Source organism: Mirounga leonina, unplaced genomic scaffold (genome assembly GCF_011800145.1).
Source record: "Mirounga leonina isolate KUSES-001 unplaced genomic scaffold, KU_Mleo_1.0 Mir_53, whole genome shotgun sequence".
Lineage (NCBI taxonomy): Eukaryota > Metazoa > Chordata > Mammalia > Carnivora > Phocidae > Mirounga > Mirounga leonina.
The window spans coordinates 32054356-32057446 of record NW_023270807.1 but is presented as its reverse complement, the minus strand read 5'-3'; the positions used below and the strand labels follow the sequence as shown (position 1 = coordinate 32057446).

Genomic DNA, 3091 nt, shown 5'->3' with positions numbered 1-3091 from the left:
GTCCTTTTATTGTTTTACTCAACTTAGTCACATTTTTCACATCTAGGCACTCTTTCTGGGTTTCTGTTTATTCCTTTCTCAGAGTGTCCTGTTCTTATTTTAAGTTTATAACACTGCCTCAGTATCCACTAGATACTTAGATAGAATATTAGCTATTTAAAATTTTCTGCTACTGGGGGTGGTCTGCATAGATAGTAGTTAAGAGAATGGACTCTAGAACAAGACAGCCTGGGTTTGAATGTCAGCTGTGTAACGGTGTTGTGTCCTTTGGGAACTTTGTGTTTTAGTTTCTTTTCTTTTTCATTTTCTTTCTTTCCTTTGTTTTTGTTTTTGTTTTTGTTTTTTGGCATCAAATGCAAAATGCTTATCATACAAAAATGCAGTAATTGTCAAACTATCAATTTGTTATTAGAAGTATGAACTTATAACTCTAAAAAGAAAGCTTTGCATTTTTTTTTTACTCAAGCCAACTTACCTCCAAGTTCTAAAAGTTACAGATTTTTGGTTTAAAAAAGTACCACTCTGAACTTGTTCCAATTAATTTTGTTGTTCCATAAGGAAACAAAAATCTTCTCAATTTGCTGCGCATTAAATGAAGTAATGTTTGTAATGTAAACTCACTTCAATAGCTTTTACATCAGTCACAGGCCAACTTATAAACTAAATATTTTCTTAATATAAATAGAAAATATTCATGGCAATGTCAGTATGGAACCTCATACCTGCCAATTCACATATAATGCAATTAATAATTAACTGATGAGGTTAGTATTATTTAAAGATGTTTTGTCACTATATTTCCCAGAATAATTGAATTTGCTAACATTCTCACCAACTGTATACCACGTTCATTATCTCATGTTCTCTGTTGTCCCTGTCTCTAAGTCGAAAGATCCCAGTGGGGAATATGCAGAAGTGGCCCAGAAGTTGGTCCTATATCTTTGGTTCATTCTTTCCAAATTTTGATAAGTTTGTAAAGCCTGGAGGGATCTCTACTAGCATGTTTTCACTCTTAATTTGTCTGGTTTTCTTGGTTTTCTGCCCTCTCCTCTTCCTTTGCCTATCTAGAATTTTTGATACAAGGTTATGTAAATCTCTTTCTTGAAACCTGGAAATTTCATCACCGGTGTTTGTCCTGGTTTCTGCCTTTGCCCATGTCTCCTTTTCAAGCCTCAGAAGTCCTTCCTATTTTTATTTCTCCTGGGCGTAACTTTCTCATAGTAACTTTAGTTTGAACTAGCACCGGTGCTCCTTCTGCTACATTTTTCTCTTTCTCTTAACTGCTTTTAAATATAAGAAACATATTTCATTGATATTTATATACTTTTCTGTTTTTTTGCAAGCTTCAACTGGCAATTTTCTTCTTTGTTCCTCTTTTTACTTTCATTGTCTTCTTGTTTATTATGAAGACGCATAAGTATATCCTGTCTTTAACTTGAAAATCCCCAAATTTTTGCTGTTTTTAGTTTTCCAATTCTTAATAGACTTTTTTTTTCCTTTCTCCTAGAGTCAGAAATTTGTCTAGCATTTTTCATGATGTTGCACTTCATCCTGTGTTCTTCCAGGGTAGTGTTCTAGAATTTCTCCCATAAATGTAGGCTTCTCTTTATGTTTGTTCCTCACTGTTACAAAGTTCTAGTAATCATCATAGTCCAGTGCCCTTGTCATCTTCCTGTTTGTTGAAAGAGTTTTTTAGAATCTGTATTTCTCTTGGAAGAACATGTGATGGTACTTTGTTTATAGGAACTTTGCTTGACATTTCTATGAAATCTCTCTGTGTTTCTGAGTGACCCAAAGCCCCTGTGTCAGTTTTTCTGGATATGACACTCATTAGTTATTTTCTCTTCTTTAATAAGCTCTTCATTTATCAGCTTCTCTTATTTAAAAGTGTTCATTGCATTTTCAACTAGTTCCATTATTTCTCTGAGCTTTTCAATAAAATTAGGTGTGAGTGTCTCTTCCTTTAACTAACGTTGGAGTCTCTACATCATTATGTGTTTTGGCCAATTGTTGCTGGATTTTTGCTCTTCCTCATTTCTACCAATAATTTATTTTCCAGTTCTTCCACCACACTATGTTCAGTAATGAAGTCTTTTGGCCGGGGGGGGGGGGGGGGGTGGTGGAAAAGACTGTATTTATCTTTTTCTGCTAATAATTTGATCTTAAAATTTTTCTGCTTTAAGCATGATCTTTGCCTTCTCAGTCCAAGTAGCTTCTTTCTGCTTTTTGTTTTGAAGCGGAGAAGGTTGAATTCCATTCTGAGTTCGTTTCTCTTAGAATTGCTGGAGCCATTCTAGCCAAGTGACCCTAGGGGTTCACGCAGGGGGCACTATAGAATGAACAGATTGTTCCCTGCATGTGAGGCCAGGCCCGTGGATGCACTGTGTCTTAATTTATTCATCCATAAAATGGGATAATACAGTATCTACCCCATAAGACTATTATAGTGGTTGAACTTACAAGTAAATACAAAATAGTTTATAGCTCAGATTATTATTAGTTCCTCAAGTCAGTTTTCTGTATGTTGACCTTGCTTGTTCTCTTTAATGCTGATGATATTTCTCACATGTCTCCTTATCCTAGGATGTCCAGTCATGCTTTAAGGAGGTTTGAATCACTAGAGTCTCTTCTGCTATTGTATGAATAGGATGATTTTCCTCACTGGTCTCTCTAAGAGTTTGAGAACTCTATGTACATTAGTAGACCAGACACATTCCACTATAAGCCTTTTAGTGGCTGGTGAGCAGGAGCTAAATGTCAGTCTGGGAATCCCCAAATTTGGTTGGCTTTCATATATATCCTATCTTTGGATAGATTTTCAATTAATATGGCATTAAAGGGGAATGATGATGATATCCTAGAGTGGTGGATATTATGTATAAAATGCAAATAAAATCTTTACAGAAATTTTGCACTTGATAAGAGAGAAGAATCCATTGCTTAATTACAAGTGAAACATTTTTGTCACTTCAAAATAATGTCCTATATATTTTTTTTGGAAAGTGATATGCAGTTGATGCTCTAGAATTGGAGGTAATTATAGAATGACTGTGATTTTTGTTTTTGTAGGAATTTTTATGGATTTTTTATA

At 34.6% G+C, this 3091-nt stretch overlaps 1 pseudogene; it reads right to left on the bottom strand.

Annotated features, from left to right (window-relative positions):
* Positions 1-880: 880 nt before the first annotated feature.
* Positions 881-2653, bottom strand: LOC118000991 (annotated as a pseudogene).
* Positions 2654-3091: the final 438 nt, after the last annotated feature.